We start from the raw sequence: 22,685 nt of genomic DNA, 5'->3' as shown, positions 1-22,685 counted from the left end.
CCCCGGCCCTGCTGGTGCTGGTTGTATCCTTAGAGATGCACAAGGTGCTTGTTTGGGAGCTTTGGCAGTGGGTCTGGGCACTGCGACAAACTAAAATGCTGAAATTGAAGCGATAGTCACGGGATTAGGATGGGCTGCTTTATGGTTGTTAGATAGCATTGTGGTAGCGTCTGACTCTAAGAGTGAGTGCTTTTCTGAGTTGTAAGCTACCGTGGCGCGTTATGGGAAGATTAACAAGATTGAGGACTATGTTATGCTAGTATCTCTTTTAAACATGTGTTCCGTGAAATTAATTTTTCGGTGGATGCTGTAAATTTAGAATATGGAACTTTCGATTCATCTCAAGGTATGCCGGACTCCAAAGGGCTTGCATGCCCTTTTTTCCTTCTTTTTGGTTCAATAAGTAGTGCTAATGGAGTAGCTGATAAACTAGCAAAAAAAAAAAGCCAGAACTTTAAAAGTTAATTTTGAGTTTCAATCTGATTTACCTTTAAAATTCCAGGAATGGGTAGATCATGATAACAATGTAACCTCTTAATTACTCGCTAAAAACTTTCTTGAATAAAAAAAAAGAAAAAAACTTCCTTACCAACAACTACTTTTTTCTTTTATCATTTTCCGTATTCGTGCCAACGTTTCTCCAACAGTTCCCAATAGAGGGGCAGATGTGTGACCCTTTAAAACATATTGTTCCATATCTCTTAAAAGAGTTGTAGGAAGCTGAGCTTTGAATCTAATACGGCATCTACAATAACATCCACAAACCAATTAAAGATAAAGACGATTAATTTTTCTCTAAGTTTTCAGAAAAACGATTCGGAAAATATTTGTCTAATTTTCTTGTAGGAGAATTATTGTATGGCAACCAAATAATGCATACAAAATATATATATAAAAAAAAGACTCTACAACAAAAAACTCATCCAATCTTTATTCTATCCTTGAAATAATATGTTTCACCGAATTAAACTAATATTGAAAACTTAAGCAAACTATAGATTTGAAAGAGGGGATCAACATTCAAATAGAAAATGAATTAAAAAGCGTTAGTATATATATATATATATATATTAAATAATGGATTCATCGTTCAGGAATCTCACCGGACATTTTATGTGCAACCAAGATAGTACATAGTTGCTTCTTATATCCTCGTGGACTTTATAGATACGAACTCAAATTGTAGTCAAAAGTTTACTTGTAAATCCATAATATTAGCTATGTATATTTGCATAATTTAAATATCCCAAACAAAGAAATGGATTTGATGATGGGGTTTTGGATTTACATACTTGTATCGTGATCATGCGTGTTTTTTTCGATTAATTTGATTTGTAAAGGCAATGTTGTTTTACATTAGATTCTAGAAAAATTAACTTTAGTATAAAGGGGTTTCTTTGGAAGACTGGAAAATAACTAAAAGTACATAGCAATAGACCAACCTGTATCTCTGCTTAAAATAAAAAATAAAAAAAATGCATCTTCTCTGAATACGAAGGGGAATAAACTTGAACAAACCTGTTAACCCAAACAATAAGTTCCAATATACATCTCTCTAACATTTTACTCTCACATTTAAATCCAAATGGTACTTACATGAAAATAAATCTTTCAAAAAGTATCCTCAGATGATTTGGTGATATGACCTGCAACAATAACATGTTCAGCGTTGTAAGGATTCACATAAGTTGGATTAAAAATCAAACAATAAGATACTAAACATTTCCTTCCACAAAGAAATGCAATGCGACCCATTGGCACACATATAACTTGAAATGGTTTTGGTTTTTCGTGTGATGCTCGCTACAAAATTTGAAGTAAAATTATGCTTTACTTCTTGGATTGTAACAAAACCGCTGAACATCGAAAATTACTCATGAATGAGGTTCTAACAACATCATTTCATTGCAATTCAAGTTTTAATTTCTAACTTAATTGACAATTCCTTAAGCAGTATAGCTTTGCCTATTTCAAAGTAAACTTCCATATTTGATTTTATGAGTAATCCAGATATAAGCTCTCGCAAATATTACTCATCGTGTTGGAAGGTTTTCTCAAATCTTGTTAGATTTTCTTATTTTTCTGATTGAATGGAAAATGATGAAGGTGAAGGGTTGCATAGTATCAAATCTATTGAAGTGCTTTGTAATTTTCGGCATAATTATTTATGTAATTGAAGAGTCGCGTCCATTAAACCTAGAGGCGTTTAAGGATCTACTAATTTGCTTGAAATGATGCAAACGTGATTGTAAAACTTGTACATGAGAAGACATGACTTTTCATACGTTCGATGAGAATGAGTTGACATCTTTTGGCCATCAGACGCATGTATTAAGTTTCTGATCATGTCTGTTAATTTAGAATGCTAACCAACACACTTATTTGATCGGCTCAAGATGACGTCTTTTCATCTTCTGCCCTTTTTATTTATTTGCTTGCTTTATCTCAATTTAATTTGCCACATGGCACTCTAACTTTGCAGATGATATGAAGAGGAACTTGATTGCATCTATTGAACCTTTGTAAGGTTTGGTTGTAGGAAGATGTATTTTTTTAAGTTGCCTTTGGAGACTTGGAGTAGTTTACTGTGTTCTATAAACGTTAAGTGGCTGTTGGGGTTGCCTATTGGAGTAGCCAATAAAATAGCGGTGACAGGGATAGTAAGTGCTTAGGTGGCTTTACCAAAATTTAGAATTGCTGTGGAGTCGACATGTGGTAATTTGGGGTCTCAAAGAAAGATTATGACAGAAAATGTTATCCTCACAGCAGCACATGGGTGATTCTAAAACGTTTGACTTGTTCCACTTACAAATCAAATATAGAAAGAGTGACAGCACTCCCTTTACAGGGAATATCCATTTCGATTAATGATAATATATGAGAGGGTTATACTTATACAAGGTATGAAACATAGTATCATGCACATTCCGACAAGCTAAAAGGGAAACAATTTGGAAGAAAATAAGCATGTTCGGCGCTATGTTAACATATCCTACGAATTATGACTACATTTTTCAATGCAGAAGAAGGATGAGAATTATACATTTCCTATTTCAGATCCACACACTAAATGTCGATTAGCTTGAATCCTATAAATTAGACCTCCACGCAGAATAGAACTCCTTCAATCAACTTTCTAGAGAAAAATCGATTGGGAGAAAAGAGAAAGTTAAAATTAGAGTTTAGTCGATAACAACAAAAAATTAAAGGCAAGAACTTGAAGGTGTCTTTTTTTCTGGTGATCTTAATGTTGGGAATGTTGGCAGGGCAGAGTTCAGCGTGTTGGACAACATGTATGAGGAACTGTCAAGATACAGTTGGATGGATTCCATGCGCTATAATATGCTTGATAGATTGTAAGGCGTATTCGCCGGAGTTTTCAGATAATAAGGTTATTACATCTGCTACCGATAACTGCAAACTTGGTTGTGGGATCCTGAACTGCGCCGACAAAGCCGCCACAAGTCAGCAACTGGATGATTGTATCAATGTTCGTTGTGGGAAAGAGTGCAATAAATAAATTAGAAATGTCGATATGTTATCATCCTCTGTAACAATGAATTAAATAAAATGGATTGATCCATTTCCTTACGCTTTGTTAGTGCAACTCTGCAATGGAATGAATGAATTAGTTTGTTTCGATTTCTCGCTTTGGCTACGAGACATTCCATTTTACCCTTTGGCTGAAGTACGATCCCTGTTCAGCATCACTCATATGCATCTATGTCAACATGCATATGAGGCAGTACTGAATGAATCAGTAGTTTGTCACTGCAACTTCCTGCCATTGAGCAGGTATTGTATGAGCAAGGCGTGTGTAGTACAACGCATGCTTTCCCTGGATGCATTTGCTGTGCTAAACACGGCCTCCAGCTCCGCAAGTAACACGAAAGGATGCACACCAAGTAATCACGGGACTATATGATCTTCCTCCAGTAGCCATCCTGGCTTTGACATTAAATGTTAATTTTTCATGTGTTCTAATCAATAAGTAATATCATTAATTCTTTATAGTAACATGAAGAGTTGAGAATTCGACAAGGAGTGTTATGCACAGTGCTTAATCGATTGTGTCTGTAGGGGTTGAATATCGCGTCCGTATAATCTGTGCGAAGAAGTGACCTCATCATGGCCCTTTCACAGTTGGGGACTCGATATCATTGGAAAGATCAATCCGCCGTCCTCAAAGCATCACGAGTACATGATAACAGCAACCGAATATTTCCCCAAATGGGTCGAAGCCATACCTTTATAAGGGACGAATGGAACCACAATCGCGACATTCATTAAGGAGTACATTATCTGCCGATTTGGCGTGCCTAAACATATCACCATCGACAACGGCACTCCTTTCGCAAACAAGCAAGTACGGGAGTTACTCGAAGAATACAGAATTAAGCAAGTCTTGTCCACCGTGTACTACCCCTAAGGGAACGGGCAGGCTGAAAGCACCAACAAAACTCTGATCCGAATCCTTAGTCGAACAGTGCATGATAATCCTCGGACATGGCATGAACAATTGCCAATGGCACTCTGGGCGTACCGACATCACCAAGAAGTTCCACCGGGGCCTCTCCCTTCTCCCTTGTTTACGGCGCAGACGCCATCCTCCTGGGAGAAGTTAAAATCCCATCGGCTAGGATTGCCGAAGCAAGCGGAGTTCGATGGAATGAAGCTGAAGCATTAAGCGCCAGAGTCGCAGAATTGGATACTGTAGATTCCAGAAGGTCCAAGGCGGAAGAACACGCACAAGCATACATAAATAGGGTTTCCAGAGCATATAACAAAATCGTGAAGCCTCGGGTTTTTCAACCGTGAAGCCTCGGGTACTGAAGACTGCCAAACACATTCAGCAAGACGCGTCCGCACCAAAATTCTACGCAAAGTGGGAAGGGCCTTATATAGTCACGAAAGCGTACAACAATTGGTACTACAAGGTCATTAAAGAAGATGGAGGAAAACTGGAAGCAGTCATCAACGGAAAGTGGCTTAAGGCATACTACGCCTGACCACCACCTCGCGCCCTGCCGTATCACAAACACGTATAGTCAGGCATCTTTCCACTTTTCTTCCACATCTCAAATATCAAGTTTCTTTTCCTTTGTTTGATTGAAGTAAATTAATAAAATTATCTTATTCCTTCAAAAAAAAATACAAAAAAAAAAAAGAAAAAAGAGAGAGCAAAAACATGCTTAAAACCCAGAAAGAAACCAAATATCTCACAACCACATAACTCAGAAAAGCCCATCCAACAGATTGTAATCCCTCGAAAGCATCATCTTTAACCGGCTTTGATACCTTTCAATCCGACTCTTCAAGTTCCGGATTGACTCTTCCACCTTCTGTGACTCCATGGCCAGAGCTTTCCCCTCTTCCAGAATAACTTTCGTAACAGGGACTACGCCAACAAGAATACCGGCTCTGTCGACTTTAACAATATCAAGACGATGTCGCAACCAACTAACGTTGAACTTCAGAGATTCACAGGTAGACACCATGTTCTCCCACTTTTGAATAGTTGATTCCGCGACAGCACGGATAGACATACTCTCCATTTCGGCGATCATTGTTATACAGTATCATAGTATTATTACACAGTGTCAAAGTCCAATTGTATCACAACTTCAACAATAATACTATGGTGATATGTATCACTCCCCCTTAGTCAATACTCCATCTCGATCATGGAAACCACTCCTCCTTACACAATGATCCGAAAACCATATGTATTTGTAATGTGAACTACATATTAATTCTCCCCCTTTTTATCAATAAAATTGGCAAAGGTACAAGAACGAGATCATAATGAAATTTCCATAGGAGACATTTCATGATTAAAACAAAATACGCACATCATCTTAATTTAGATGCAATCATATAGCCGAAGCTAATAGCATTCATCAAGGAATTTAAAGATACATCATAAACCCTCTAAAATTCCACAGCCGCACACCCCTCAAGATATGACCATTAAACACAAGTTCAAAAGAACACTCCCCCATTTGATGTCATTCCCAAGGGAACAACAAGAGCGAACTTATTTTGAGAGAAAAGAAGGATTTTATTGGACACCAAAAACCATGAAAAATGATTTTCTATATCCAAAAACTGAATCAAATTAATCACAAGTAAACCTATGATTAATTTAATTGGAATGCGCAATCAAATTAAACACAAAAGGTGATCAACTTAATTGATTATGCTCAACATAAGTAAACTTATGGAACATATGACTAACATAACCATTATAAAATGATTAGGATAGCCGTTAATATACTCAACACAAGAGGAATCTTATGGAATATATGAATGCTCAACTAGACTAATTATAAGAGAACCCATAATTAATCTAATTAGAATACAAACAATCAAACTAACTACAAAAATAATCAATTTAATTGTCATTTGTTTTGCTCGACATAAGAGAACTTACGGAGAAAATAACTAAATAACCAAACGAGATGATTAATTTAGTTCACAAATTCTCAACATAACATACCTTATGGAACAACCAACCAAGCTAATCAAAAATAATCAACTTAGTAGTATCGTGCTCAAGATAAGACATATTACGGAGTCTCACAGTATTTTATAAGATATGAATCAATGAAGATCAATACTGTGGAATACGCAAGGATCTATTCTATTTTCAATCATTATTTGCATAATAATAATAGACTTTATCCTTGTTCACAAAAGATTTTAACCTATCTTCCATCAGCAATTGACAATATAGGCTTAACTTTTATGTTTGTCAAAAGTCTATTCATCCTTAAATCAATACATACATACCGATCATGAAAGACTTTACTTTTGACAAAATATGGGACAACAAAGTTCACGGACGTAAACACCAATATCCCATAGTATATTTAAATATAACAAACCATAACATTAAATATTGCAAACCATCATCTCCCAAATATTTTTAGAATTTAAAACCAATAAACCTAAAAAATAATACAAGAAGATGAATACGTTTGGCAATAGCTACGTGTAATCACAATAATTGTTATTCCAAACTCTAGTAATCCTTCTCAAAAACAAGAATAAATTCTAATAAGAAGTTTCCTAGGAATCAAGACAAATTCGTAATGCAGATATTAGATGATTTATCCTTAGAGGGTAGAATCAATCTTTTTCGCCCGGATTTACACCAAGAATAGCTACCAAAGGCGTATAAAAAGATTTTCTTAACAAATAAGAACATACAAAGTCATTAAGGACCATGCACCATAGTTCACATAAAATGATTGTGAACATTCAAGAATCCCATAGTGATGCGTACTGCTTCCCATTCTTTAACTTCCTTCTTTGTGATTCACCAACAACATTCTTGTAAAATATACATGAGCTTATAAGAGTAGTACTCCAAGAATACAACTGCCCAAGTCCAAGAGAAGTGGAACAAGTGCAACGAAACGGAGCAAAACACTCAAAAAAAAAAAGAGACAGAACAAATACCAATCTTAAATCATCCAAATTCAATAATTCTCATATCCATTTTGAATATAATTCAAATAGGAAGATAATGCAAAAAGAACGAGGTCATTCCGAGTTCGGACGAAGAAGTTACGGCCAAAACAAGTTTACCGAATATCGACGTCAAGTATGCATACGGGTTTGCAAACGAATTTTCAAGTCCGCGAACTTAAATCCCTGGATTTTGATTTAAAAGATGTTATGCATACCTGGTAGGTGTACCATGAAGTCCAAACATCCCGAACTACTATTTTCAAACCTAAACGTTTAAGAACCTTAAACACAGATCAAGTTAGGTAGAAAAGAACGATAAGAAAGGTACGTGAATCATTATAAGTTCTCTAAACAAATAAAAGCACAAATCTTGATCAATTTTATAGACATACATTTTAGGTGAATTCAATTGAATTCTACAGCCTTACCAAACATAATATGCGCCCCTATTTTCGTGCTTCCCTCACCGTATACATAACATGGCATTCCTTGGTGAGGATGCACTTACAACACAATCAAGTTGTGTTGGGATGAAAAATGTCTTGTTCACCACAATTGACCTTTAGATTACCATGCAAGGGATCACTTTTAATGCCTTTCACATCCAATTCCATTTTTCCAAAAAACTTGTTAAGTTTCAAAAATCATGGATACTTCCTTCTCCATAGTCATGGAATTTTCTGGAAGATCATTCCTTTTCACACTCAAAGGATCATTATCTTTCTTTGGTACCCATTTCTGAGTGCGTTTAGGAACAACCGGAACCTTCTTTCCATTATTCTCTTCAAGATTTCTCGGAAGATAATTGGATTGACTATTCTTTTGCAAGTTATTCTTTCTCCAATTGGGAGTATCGGATCTTGTCTCCGTCTTTACGAATCCTTTTAATAACCATTACGATTGTGAAAAGTCTTCGTATAACGTTTATAGGCAAATCTAGGTTTATCACAACAACGATTTCTTTGCCTAAAGGTTGGAAAGTTACAACCTGTAATGTTATGGGGATTAGCCTTAGCATATGATCTTGGTTTCGCAACTTCTTGTGATGCCCAAAAAAGAACATCACGAAGTTTCTTATTCCTTATACGAAAACGACATATCCTTTCCAGGTGACCTTTATTTCCGCAATAGTGGCAAACATAAGGAATATTCTTACCTCGATCCGTATGTGCTGACTTTGGAGGGTTATATTCTTTGCTCTTTCGAACCTTAATTGAGGGTGAAGGTATTTCACTTTTTCCATCAGTGGAAACCTTTTTTTGAGAAGAATCACTAGCCTTGACAAATTTTACCTCTTTGGTAATACTTGGAGCATCTATTCCCTTATAGTCCAATCCTCTTATATCACGATGATTTTTACTTGCTCCTAGCATAGTTGTTAATTTGCTTGAACTAGTATTGAACTTTTTCAAGTCATCTTCCAACATCTTGATTTTACCAAGAGAAGCAGCTAAATCATCCTCAAGGCGTTTTTCTCCAGCGAGACAAGCACTTTCTCTGTCATCAAAACTAATTTGTTGAGAGTTAAACCTTGCTTCAGATTCTGCAAGTATCTCTTCCAACAAAAAGTACTTTTGATAAATATTATCACATTCAAATGACTTCATACGTAGGTTTTCCTCAGAATCTTTGAGGATCGATTCGTTAGAACGATTCGAAAAATAAACACCTGCGTAACATCTTCTCAATTTCTTGTTTTCTCGACAGAGTCAGAAGAGGTGAGACATGAGAAGTTATAATATTCTTCATCTTCCACGAATCCAAAAACTTAACATACTATGAGACTTCCTCATCAACATCTCTATCAATATCTGAATCACCTTCATCAGAAAGTTCTTCCAACTGTTCTTCTAGGAGAGTTTCCCAAACAACAGTTTTTCCATCAAGAGAATGTTTAGATATTGACTTAGATGTGATAATTCTCTCAGGTGAATCCAAGCTTTTAGAATCACCTGGTAATTTCTGAACTGGTACGTTATTAGAGATAGACTCGTCCATAATCAGATCAATGCAAACACAGACTTATAAGGTCTTTAACGTGTTTTCCTTCTCGGATACCAATTGAAAAAGCGGGGGTCTAACAACGCCACCCAATATTTCGCTTAGCAATATGTATGGAAAAAATCCAATATAATTTTTATGAGAATCAACTAGATAGTTAGACTCAATCAATAAAAGATATATCAAAGCGTTTATATCTCAATCTCTCGATTTAATCTTACCCAAGCAAACTGCGAGTCTCGATTAAATAGAGATAAACTTGGATGGTAACAAAAACCAATATCCAAGGATCAATTAATATAAATCAACAACAGTTAGGTTGGACTATCAAGTTGATTGATCTAACGCACAACCTGTATTATTTTTATTATATAAAAAAATATAATGAGGAAAAGAAATAACACAGACACCAGAAGTTTTGTTAACGAGGAAACCGCAAATGCAGAAAACCCTCGGACATGGTCCAGATTGAATACACACTGTATTAAGCCGCTACATGCGCTAGCCTACTCCAAGCTAACTTCGGACTGGACTGTAGTTGAACCCCAATATGTTCTCCACTGATCCAAGGTACAGTTGCACCCCTACGCCTCTGATCCCAGCAGGATACTACGCACTTGATTCCCTTAGTTGATCTCATCTAGAACTAAGAGTTGCTACGACCCAAAATCTCAGGCCTTAAAAATAAACAAATTTGTCTCACACAGACAAGTCTATCAAAGGATCAATCTGTCTCCCACAGAAAAACCCTAAAAGTTTTGTTTCGTCTTTTGATGATAAATCAAGGTGAACAGAAACCAATTGATAATCCGTTCTTATATTCCCGAAGAACATCCTAGATTAATCAATCACCTCACAACAATCTTAATCATATGGTAGCGAAACAAGACGTCGTGGAATCACAAATGATGAGACGAAGATGTTTGTTATTACTTTTATATCTTTCCTATCGGAGAACTCTCACGATCTCAAGCCCATCAATATGATTGTACTCGTACAATAGAAGATGCAAGATCAGATCACACAACTACGATAAAAGTAGTATCGGTCTGGCTTCACAATCCCAATGAAGTCTTTAAGTCGTTAACCTAGTTTTAGAATTGAAGAAAACCAAAGGTTAAAGGAGAATCGACTCTAGATTACAAACTAGTATCACACGGATGTGTGGGTATTAGTTTGTAGAGTTGCTAGATGTCCCCTTATATTGTCTTTCAAATCAGGGTTTCGCCTTGCTCACAAAGCAAATGCTATCCACCGTTATATGAAAACCTGATTTAGATTCAAGCTAATATATCTCAACCGTTTTGATCGAAATATTAGCTCGTTATACATAAATGAAATGCACGCTTCTAGGTTTGATAACCGTACCCAAACTTGTGCATAGTTGGTTCAATAATAGTCAACCAAAAGGTTAGCCATTTGAGCATTTCATACCAACCACTTTCTTCTTCACCATAACTAGTTCAAATAACTCATATGAACTAGTTAGCGAGTTGTTCAATTGCAAGGAAATATTATGTACTATTCAAGATACAATTGAAGCAAAGATGATTTGATTCACATGAATCGGTTCATGAACTTTATAGCCACGGTTTGCAAAATCATTCCTTAGTCTTTATGAGTTAAGTTCAGAAATCATCTTTAGATATATAACCTATACAAGTTCGCAGACTAGGTTCGCAGACTTGAAGTACTGGAAAGAGTTTTCAAACTCCAGCAGAAATTATCGGGTTTGAGAGCTTCGCTGGTTCGCGGACTGGTTTCGCGGACTTGTCTCACGCAAGACAGTTTGATAACTCAGCAGAAATTCTCGGGTTGGAGAAATTCGGCAGTTCGCGGACTGAGTTCGCGGACTTGGCTACTATCCGATTTCCATCATAGGACTTATGCACATATGTTTTTCCACAACATACTTATGTCCACTATGTTTATGTAATCCAAACTCTCATTCTAATCATTGAAAAATTATTAGAGGACATTATATAGTTGTTACTTTATTTATCGTCAAAGCAATTTTCAAGATGATTGAAACATACATGACTTGCGTCACTAGGTAAATAAAAACATGGTCGAAGCCAAAACGCTTACCAACACATATTTCGAGATATAGATAGGCGAGGTATACTCGGCTCGAAATACCAAATGTGTATAATCTAATTATATATATATATAGCATACGAATTTTGTCTCAAGAAGTAGGAGATAGAATAGATAGACTTTTGAGTGACAGATAAGTTCAAGTCTTCACATACCTTTTTGTCGAGAAGTTCCACCGGTTCCTTGAGTAGTTCTTCCACTTGTATGATGAATCTCCATGAAGTCCTTGAGCTCAACTACACTTACTATCCTAGTCCAAGATTTACCTATAATATATTAGAAATCAATAATTATAGTTTTGATCACTAACATTGACAAACATGCTTGATATATCAACGCATGCGATTTTGACCGAGCAGTGCTCTAACAAAATCTGTCTACCACAGATGAACCTATGAGTTTTGTTCCGTCTTTTGATAAATAAAGGTTGAACAAGAACCAATTGATAAACCAAACTTTTATTCCCGACAAACAACCTAGTATTGTCAATCACCTCACAATAATCTTAATCGATTAATGAAACAAGATATTGTGGAATCACAAACGATGAGACGAATATGTTTGTGACTAATTTTCAATCTTGCCTACCGGAGATAAATCTCGAACAAATCTTAAAGAAGATAGTACTCAATCACGATAGAAAACAGCAAGATCAGAACACGCAACTACAGAGAAAATAGTTTTGTCTGGATTCACAATCCCAATGAAGTCTTTAAGTCGTTAACCTACATGGTTTCGTGAGAAAGATAAGGTTAAAGGGGAATCGACTCTAGACGCAACTAGTATCACACAGTAGGTGTGGGGATTAGGTTTCCTGGTTGCTAGAGTTCTCCTTTATATAAATTTCAAATCAGAATTTGCAATCAGTGTTATCTTAGTAACAAAGCATTAGATATTCACCGTTAGATGAAAACCTGATTAGATTCAAGCTTATATCTTTCAACCGTTTGATCGAACTTAGCTTATTATACACAAATGAAATATACCATCATTTAGACAAAGGTAACTGTGCCTAAATGTTTACCTTTAGTTGATTCAAGTCAACGGTGGTTAACCAAGGTTATCCATATGAGCACTTTCATATCAACCTGATTCATCTTTTTCATAACTAGTTCAATGGATCAAATGAAACTAGTTAGAGAGTTGTTCAATTGTTTATATTCTCATAGAAGTGTACAAGACCCATGGTTTGCAAAGATTTCATTCCTTAATTTATTAAATGAAACTAGTTAGAGAGTAGAAAAATCGATTTTGATTCACTTGTATCGTTTCATGAAATATCCATGGTTTGCAAAGATTTCATTCCTTAATTTATTAAATGTATTGTTCATGAACAAATCGATTTTAGAGCATAACCTACTCAAGTATGCAAACGGATACGCGTACTTAAGTGGCTGGCATACTTGGTTTCGTCAGTATGCGAACGGGTACGCATACTTGGTACACTTCCAAACTCTAGCAGATATACATGGAATGTGAACTTCCGCCAGTACACGTACGAGAACGCATACTTGGTCTCCGGGAGATAGAGAGAAATATAGTTTATTATCCAAAGTAGTTGAAGAAGTTTCTCCAGGAAAAAATATCAAGATTGATATGAGTATTATAATAATTATCAAAATTAATATTTTCAGCAAAGAGCGCAACACTTGATTTCAGCTTTAGTTGAATCATAATGATCAGACATTTCATCAAAAGTTGCAGCTAGACCTTTGTTCCCAGTGTATTTTCTACGATTTGGACACTCATTGGAAAAATGACAAAATCCTTTACACTTGAAGCACTGTGGCATATCCTCGTCATCAGTATCGTCAGCATCCCTATTTTTAGGAGGAACACGACTGTGAGCTTTAACCTTCGACTTAGGTTTATCTCTAGTGAACCGTTTAATTCTCTTCAAAAGAAGATCCCAAACTGTCTTATGATCAACTAGACTGACTTGTCAAGATCTTCATCTGATGAATCACTCTCAGAAGGATAATCTTCAAAAATTCCCATACTTTTACTTTTATCAAGTAGTTAAGTGTTCTTTTGTGCTTTGAAAGAAATATCCTTTCCAGACTTGGATGTATGCTCATGATCAAAGATATTTAACTTCCCATCGAGATTATTTATGCAAAGCGTACTGAGGTTATTTCCTTTAACGATGACATGTTTCTTAGAATCATGTCTGGATGGAAATGATCTGAGAATTTTCATCACAATGTCGTTTTCAGGAATAGTGTTACCCAATGAAAAAGATGTATTAACAATTTCAGACACTTTGTGATTAAACTTATCAAATGAATCTTCATCAGCCATACGAAGGTTTTCCCAATCAGAACATAGTTTTGAAGTATAGCTTCTTTTTCAGAGGTATCCAATTCGAATACATTTTCTAAGATATCCCAGGCTTCTTTAGGCTTAGTGCATGTAGTTACATAGTGCTGCAGATATTGGGAAATGGCATGTATGATAGCATTTAAGCTGTCAGAATTTGGCTTTGCAAAAAGGATTTCTTCTGGAATATATATACTAATACCCTTTGGTATAGATACATCGTCTTCTGTATTAACAGGAGGATCATAGCCATTAACAAAACGTACCCACGTTTGGAAATCACGAGCTTGATGAAAACCACGCATAACAATTTTCCACCATGAGTAGTTCGAGTCATCGAAGACTGGTGGTACATTTATAGAGATATAACTTTTGTCCATAGAATCAGACCACTACAAACATAGACTTGTAAGGTCTTCAACGTGTTTTCCTGCTCTGAAACCAATTGAAAAAGAGGGGGTTTAACAACCTCACCCAATATTTCGGCTTAGCAATCTGTATGGACAAACTCCAATATAGTTTCAAAAGAATCAACGAGATAGTTAGACTCAATATTCAGAAAATTATATCAAAGAGTTTATATCTACATTTATGAATTCAATCTGTAATCAAATAAATACGAATTTGCGAGCCCGATTGAATATATAGAAATAACTTGAGCGGTACCCAATACCAATGTTAATTCATCAATAAATTCACTCAACAATCCAAAGGCTAGATATAAGAACTGATTGATCTTAACGCATGACATGTGATATTTTTATATATAACCAAATGTAATGCGCAAAAGAAATAACACAGACACCAGAAATTTTGTTAACAAGGTAACAACAAATGCATAAAACCACGGGACCTAATCTAGTTTTTAACACCACAATGTATTAAGCCGCTACAAAGACTAGCCTACTACAATCTAACTTCAGACTGGAATGTAGTTGAGACCTAATACATCTTACACTGATCAAGGTACAGTCGCGTTTCATACTCCTCTTGAATCACACATGATTCTGCGCACTAGATTCCCTTAGATGATCTCACCCACAACTAAGAGTTGCTACGACCCAAAGTCGAAGACTTGATAAACAAATCTGTATCACACTGAAAAGCCTATTGAATAGATAAATCTGTCTCCCACAGATAAACAAACAAGTTTTGTTTTGTATTTTCATAAATCAAGGTGAAAATGAACTAATTGATAAACCAGACTGATATTCCCGAAGAACAGTCTAGTATTATCAATCACCTCACAATAATCTTAATCGATTAACGAAACAAGATATTGTGGAATCACAAACGATGAAATGAATATGTTTGTGACTACTTTTCAATCTTTCCTACTGGATATAAATCTCGAACAAATCTTAAAGAAGATAGTACTCAATCACGATAGAAAACAACAAGATCAGAACACGCAATTACAGAGAAAATAGTTGTGTCTGGATTCACAATCCCAATGAAGTCTTTAAGTCGTTAACCTACATGGTCTCGTGAGAAAGATAAGGTTAAAGGATAATCGACTCTAGTTGAAACTAGTATCACACATGAGGTGTGGGGATTAGGTTTCCCAGTTGCTATAGTTCTCGTTTATATAGACATCACTCCGAGTTCCTCTTATTCTTGCGCCTGGATTTCCATATATTATTCTGACTTGCTTGTGTGTAAACCATGGATCTTGATTTTTGTTTAAAAATCCTTCTCTGCCCCACGATGCGCGCCAAAATTTGTTGTAAAAAAATGTTTCTAATACAATACTCGAGATTTGAAGATGAAGATGAAACTGTAGCCGTTATATAGATCAGTAATTCTTCTTGTGATACTATTGATTGATGAGGAAATTTCATCTATTCGATGAATCATCTTTTGATTAGCTTGTGCTCCTCAATAATTGTTGGTAGGTGAAAGAAGGGGGTACCTGCAAAGAAACCCCATGCCTAAATGAGTAAGAGATCAAAGCATATTTTTATGGAGAAAGAAGGAAATGTGTACCTTTATTGCTGAAATTCCACCTCTATTTATAGGTTGTGGAGGGGTTGTACCCAGTCCAGTTTTCGTCTAAATACATTTTGTCTATGTATCTGGAACAAATGCTTTCCAGGTTCACCTGGTCCCAATCCAACCAATTTTCACTTTTTTATAAGATATGTATCTTCCAGGTTATATACCTGGTCTTCTCAACCGATCCCTCATTTTTCTGAGGATCTGTAACTCCTGGTCATACCTGGTATCCTCTGTAAAAGATCCCTCATTTTCTTAGGGATCTATAACTCCTAGTTCATACATGGTCTTCTCTGTAAAAGATCCCTCCTGGTCATACCTAAACAGTGGCATGCGAAATTTGATCATGTGATGATTTCTAGTGGTTTTAGAATTAATGAATCTGATAAGTGTGTTTATACTAAACTTGTCAAGGATGCCTGTGTGATTGTATGCTTGTATGTTGATGATATGATTAAACTAGGTACAAACATGGATGTTATTAAGACCACTAAGAAACTGTTGAATGAGAACTTTGTCATGAAAGACTTAGGCCCCGCTGATGTCATATTAGGGATGAAGATTAGAAAAACTTCTAATGGCTATAGTCTGAGTCAGTCCCATTTTGTTGAATCCATACTTAAGAAATATAATCAGTTTGATTGTAAACCTGTTTGCACTCCATATGATTCTAAATGCAAACTCATGAAGAATAAGGGTGTAGGTATTAACCAACTTGAATACTTGAGAGTCATAGGAAATCTGATGTATTTGATGAATTGTACTAGACCAGACATTGCTTATGCTGTAAGTAAGTTAAGCAGGTATAATTGTAATCCAGGGAAGAAACATTGGGATGCACTTATTAGAGTGCTAAAGTACTTGAAGTACACAATGACCTTTTGTTTGAATTACGAAGGGTATCCGGCCGTCCTTGAGGGATTTTGCGATGCAAACTGGATAGCAGACCCAGAGGAGTCTAAGTCTACGAGTGGATATGTATTCACTCCAGCAGGTGTGTCTGTATCTTGGAAGAGTTACAAACAGACATGTATAGCTCGCTCAACTATGGAGTCGGATTTTATTGCGTTAGATAAAGCTGGAGAGGAGCCCGAATGGCTAAGGAACTTTTTAAAAGATATTCCTCTCTGGCATAGGCCTGTGCCAGATATATCTATACATTGTGACAGCAAATCTGCAATAGGTAGAGCTAAGAATAGCTGCTACAATGGAAAGTCTATATACATATGCGTAGAAGACACGATTTTTTGAAATTACTAATCCCAACAGGCGTTATTTCCATAGATTGGACAAGGTCCAAGGAGAATACCGCGGACCCTTTGATGAAAGGTTTGTCCAAGGAGACAGTTGGTAAAGCATCGAGAGGGATGGGGCTTAGGCTCAATAATTAAACTTGCCATGAAGGATACTCGACCTTGCTAGGTTTCGAATGAGACAACTATTTTATGGTGGGTAAAAGTAAACACTATCATAGAATTTCATTCTCTGTCCCTTCCCTATGGTGTTGATGTGATAGTGTGACTGCATGTGGAGGATGACTTTTAAATAAGTCTTAATGAGTTATATAGTTTCAATTTAAGATTGAAGTGGGGTGTAGCAGTAAACACTCTTTATGGAACTCACCTATCTGAAGGTAGAAGTGGGGCCGCTACCTATGAGAATTGAGCCGATTCTCTAGAGCATTCTAAGAAACAGGATATGTCCGGGGCCAAATTGGAAAAAACGACACGAACTTAGCAACACTTAGAGGATATCATGCGTGGATGTTATTAAAATTACACCAAATGCTAGCAGTTCAAGACATAGTTCACTGTCTAGCTAGTAGTTCCGGTAACTTCTCACTAAGCAAGGGTTCAAGACCTCATGGACACCTTTGCCTAAATGGTATTTTTCCGTACTCTGATTTTTCGTTTTTTACCGAGATTTCATTCATGTGGGAGATTGTCGGAGAAAAATGAGTTTTTAACTTAAAATGTTTTGAGCTTGGTGTGGTTTGATCTTAGGACCTAAGGGTTCTATGGATACTCACTCATTTCTTTGAGTGAAATCTCTCTTTAGTCCCACGTTGGGTATTATAGAGAAGGAGCTCCACCATATAACCATGTGCACATGGATATGTTGTAAAACAATGTAGGTGGAGCGGGTGGGCCGAGATATTCAATTTTTGACCCATCGATGTGCGCGTTAACCATGCACCAAGTCGCGTGCTTAATAGAATTTATTTTTGCAAGTTTTTCTTAAGGAATTAATTCTAAAAATATTTTCTTAATTATGGAAAAATTCTTTTTACGTGTTTAACTTGTTTTTGAAAAAAACAAATACCTAACTTGATTTGCAAGTATCTTCTCCTTTAAATACAACTCGAAAACCTGTTTTCTAAACACATCGAAAATTCTTCTTTCACTCTAGGGTTTCTCCATACGTTTTTACTTCCATCCCTGTTGCTAAGTTCAAGTTCGGGTAGCTTGCGTTGTGCTAACACGAGCTATATCGGACAGTCTTATCCTGGACACATCTTCGCTGTGAGGGGTTTAGCTTTACTCATCTCGAGTATACCCGTGAACTAATGTGTTAAGGACAACTTGTTGAACCTGTGATTCTGCCTTCATCGAGTCATTTCGATAAAGTTGTTTTAATTCAGTTTTACATATTATTTTGATACATCTAACGTGTTGTTAATTGTTGCAAGATCCCAACACGTGCTTTTTGCAAGAGCTAGCAAGAGTGGATGGTGATTGCTTAACCCTGGGATACAACAAATCTACAATGTAAACTATCAGTGTATTTACTATTATAAGATCAATGATTAGCGGCTAAAAATTCAGATCATAAATAATAGTAAAACCGCTGATTTCTTAGTATTCTAGATACAAGAACGTTGTGAACGTGATTTGCAATAGCCAGCAACGATGGATGTACAAAAAACGTGGTGGAATGCTTTGGGATACAAACCAAAAAAATTACTATTTTTATAACTGCCCCAATCTATAAAATATAGTCCGTCCCAAATCATAGCGTTTTAGGATTACTACTTTGGTAACACTGTAAATACAAACACGCATCACAACAAAACTACTAGACCCACTGTTCGACATTCCCAAAATCCCGAAGTTATGGATGACGACAGAGAAAGGCATGATGGGATGAAGTGGCAGTTACTTGGGCATTCAGTAAGTTATTATGATAAAATGTTTATAGCATTGTTGCAGTTTAGCGAAATAATAAATCCAGACTCCTATTCGTTCAGGGGTAAATCTTTGTGGAGTAGAGGTTCCACGACCCGATTCACGTGACTGATTATCCCTATTACCTCTTGTCTCTCTCTGTAAGATGCCCAAGTAACCATATACAGTCCAGCAATAATTAAGCATCCACCTATAATGCTGCACATGCACATGCATAGATTTGTTTGCAAAACCGAAAGAAGTGGTTACCCACCCAAAGTACTTGCTCTAACCAACAGGCTGCACAAAAAAAATTCAATACCAACCCTTAGAAATATAAACGTAAATGGACAATGAACTTGTGGCTTTAACTAGGATAATTTGATCAGAATATAGACATATATAAAAAGTTGAGCAGAACCTTCCAAGATAAATGGCGTTTCCGAGGAAAATCTTTGACAAAAATGCAGATGCAAATGGTTGAAGTGGCATATAAAGAGCTACCTAGTGCCGGTCCCAAAATCTTATTGGACCATGTCGTGGCTCCATAATTAAAAGCAGATGCAACAATTCCCTAGCAGGAACAAAAAGAAAGTAGTTTTAGGTAATCCAGGAAGTCCCCGCTAGAACTAACTTTGATTAGATGCTCTAAATCGCACGGTTCTAAAAAAGTACTTACAGCGTATAGAACTGCAAGTAGCTCAGATTGCGTCAAAGTCCAAACAGTATTTCCACCGGTCCCAAATATTCCGGCAATAATCATTAACATTGTATCAAAGAAGTAGGAGTATGCAGTCACTGATAAGCTTGCCGGATACTTAAGTAGCAGCGGAGCCTGGAATTAGTAAACAACATCTACGATTACAATTATTCACATTTCAAAAATCAGGCATTACCATTGTCTATCTTTTTAATTTATGAAACATCTAAATACAAAAATACCTGTAAGGATAGATAAGCAGCCACGCAAAAGCAATTCCCAATCAAGCAGAACACCCCAATGTGAAACTTGGTAAGGCCAATTTCCAACAAACTCGCTAACATTGTTTCCGGATATAGCTGGCCCTTTAAACAAAACCATTAGTATGGCTCCAGAAACACATACCAACGTGCCACCCACCTTGAGTTGACCTTCAGTTTTGAGCAAATTCACTTTTTCTGTACTGCAAAAAATTCAACGTCCCCAATCACCCAAATGCAAGGAAAATAGAAGAATGCAGAAGCTAAAGGCTGAAGTGGAAACATGGAGAGTCGACTTCACGTCTCCTCTTCCACTGCCCTTTTGCTTCCAGAATATGGCAGTACTTCTTATCCTTCACAAAAAGAGATTGGGTCATGCCAAATTGTATCGACTTAATCATCGAAGGATGGCGTATGAAAAACTTCTCTTCAACTGGTCAAGCTTTATGGAATCTTTAATTTGCCGGCAGCAATATGTTTGGAATTGTAGAAACGACATAGTATTTAATGATGGAAGGGAAGATTTTGAGCACATAATTGATCAAATAAAAAATCAGGTTTTCTTTTGGGGCAAGAACACAGATCCTTTGCGACAGTTGCATTTAGATCAAATTAAAGTAAACTGGGACTCATTCTTTTCTGTTTAATTTTTCTTTCGTTCTTTCGTTTTTTAGGAGAATCCTTGGTGTGCTTTAAAGATATCGCGATTCTTAGGGATGTGCCTTTTAAAGTTTGTCTTGGGGGAGTTTTGGCTCCGGTAGTGCTTGGCTTGTTGTAAGCATTTGTTTTTTTTTTCTTGTTTCTTTTTTGGCTTGCTTAAAGTAAGCCCTTTTAATGATAATTTTTTACCTTTGCCGATTTAAAAAAAAAAAAAAACTGAAGTGGACAAAAAGGAGCTAGGGTAAATATTTGAGTTTACCCATAAAAGCAGCAAAAACAAAAGTAAACACAGGGGTTGCAGGTTGAACAGCAGCAGCATGTGTTGGATTTGTGTAGCCAAGCCCCATTAAAAACAACAGCTGATTCCCGAATACCCTGTTGACAAAATTGATGAAGTCATGAAAAATGAATGAAATTTAACATAAATTTGATGATTGGACTGATTACATACCCAGTTAATCCAAGGAAGAAGAAAGAAATGAGGAAACTAAAATTGATAGGAGGAAGAAGAATCCTTTTGTCACCAAAGTAAGCAATGGGTGCAAGTAATGAGAGAGCAACAAGATCACGATAAACACAGAATACAATTTGATTGATTCCAGCTCTGAGAGCAACACTTGATATGATATGATAACCTCCATATAATATCTGGACTACTGCTAATGTCGAATGAGCTTTCCAAATTGTTTCCCTTTCCATTACTACCCCACTTGCCATTGATCAGGAGTTTTTCTTCTCTGTCTGTCTGTGTGGGTGGTGAACTTTGGATTAGTTCTGGAGGAAGACGAAGAATTAGCGTTTTTTCAATGATTGTCCATATGTTTAACATTTTATTCAACTAGAAGGTACATTGTTGTGCATAACACTCCATGTGGAATACTGAACTCTTCCCTATACGAACATTTCTAAAAATACTGTTATTTCATCCCAACTGACCTATCCCTGCTAGTGGTGGTCCATTTCCGTACATATAGGCCAAAGCAGTTATGTTTCAAACCCTAAATCATAAACTGACATTTTTTATGACTTAAGAATGACTTTAGCATGTTGCGGAAACCGTTGCACAAATGGCCAAGCATACGAAAGGACATTTAAAGACTGATTCATCAGGGACACAATCAATGAATCAAGTATTGTGCATAACACTCTTTCTCGAATGCTATAATGTCATCGGATTGAGTACCCATTCAATGCTTGAACAAAAATATAAAACACTGCTCTAGTTGACATTCCCTGCATGTCTGAATCATAGAGTCGGTCATACATCTCAATTAATAATATCATGTGAGAGTACAACCAAGTTTCGCTCTTTCGACATTGGTGATCCAAACTGGAGAAAAGGGTCAGTAGGTTGGAGTTTACTTCACCCAAATTGTAGTTGCAGGAAATCCTCCAACCACACAAGTATCTAAATCTAACAGTCTAAGTAATCATGGTGGAAATTATCTCTTTATTTATCAAGATCTCTAGATCAATTACAAATCAACTACAAGATAATATGAAAACCTAAGCTTACTTTACACGCACACTTTCTCTCTCCTAATTTCTTGACCAAAGATTCTAAAAAAGATCTCCCTCTATTACAAGGGTACACTGTTCTTTATATAGGGTCTTACATAGTGGATGACAGCTAAGTGATCCCTATTTTCGGAATTACTGTGCATTACAATCGCACACGTGCACTAGTTACATTCGCAAACTCTACTTGTTTCGCACAGATCTTCACGCTTTACTCATGACTATGTTGATATCATCTGGTACGTCATCTTGGTTTGGCTGTGTGCGATGATAGCAGTTCGCATAACAATTAGATGTGCGATATTTCACTCCTACATTTGCCTCTTCTCATTTCGTTCTATCTTCTTAATGAGCGAAATGAGAAATTTCCAACTAATACTATTGCAAATGTTCATTTTTTTCGAATTGTAACTTGTCGACATCTTTTCGTAATTTTAGTTTATTTTTACACATATCAGCTTTACTTTTACCGTTTCATCATGTTTTCAACCGGTC

At 36.3% G+C, this 22,685-nt stretch overlaps 1 pseudogene; it reads right to left on the bottom strand.

The window, feature by feature from the left end:
- Positions 1-341: 341 nt before the first annotated feature.
- LOC113345007 lies at positions 342-21,389 on the bottom strand (annotated as a pseudogene).
- Between the last annotated feature and the right edge of the window lie 1,296 nt (positions 21,390-22,685).

Source organism: Papaver somniferum, unplaced genomic scaffold (genome assembly GCF_003573695.1).
Source record: "Papaver somniferum cultivar HN1 unplaced genomic scaffold, ASM357369v1 unplaced-scaffold_80, whole genome shotgun sequence".
NCBI lineage: Eukaryota > Viridiplantae > Streptophyta > Magnoliopsida > Ranunculales > Papaveraceae > Papaver > Papaver somniferum.
The sequence above is the reverse complement of the archived record's forward strand: the minus strand, read 5'-3'. Positions and strand labels throughout refer to the sequence as shown.